Below are 415 nucleotides of genomic sequence, written 5' to 3'. Positions count from 1 at the left end.
AGAGATCAAATTGCCAACATCCACTGGATCATGGAAAAAGCAAGAGAGTTCCAGAAAAACATCTATTTCTGCTTTATTGACTGTGCCAAAGCCTTTGACTGTGCGGATCACAATAAACTGTGGAAAATTCTGAAAGAGATGGGAATACCAGACCACCTGATCTGCTTCTTGAGAAATTTGTATGCAGGTCAGGAAGCAACAGTTAGAACTGGACATGGAACAACAGACTGGTTCCAATTAGGAAAAGGAGTACGTCAAGGCTGTATATTGTCACCCTGTTTACTTAACCTATATGCAGAGTACATCATGAGAAATGCTGGACTGGAAGAAACCCAAGCTGGAATCAAGATTGCTGGGAGAAATATCAATAACCTCAGATATGCAGATGCCACCCTTATGGCAGAAAGTAAAGAGG

This window comes from Bison bison, unplaced genomic scaffold (assembly GCF_000754665.1).
Source record: "Bison bison bison isolate TAMUID 2011002044 unplaced genomic scaffold, Bison_UMD1.0 scf7180017864519, whole genome shotgun sequence".
Classification (NCBI taxonomy): domain Eukaryota; kingdom Metazoa; phylum Chordata; class Mammalia; order Artiodactyla; family Bovidae; genus Bison; species Bison bison.
The sequence above is the reverse complement of the archived record's forward strand: the minus strand, read 5'-3'. Positions refer to the sequence as shown.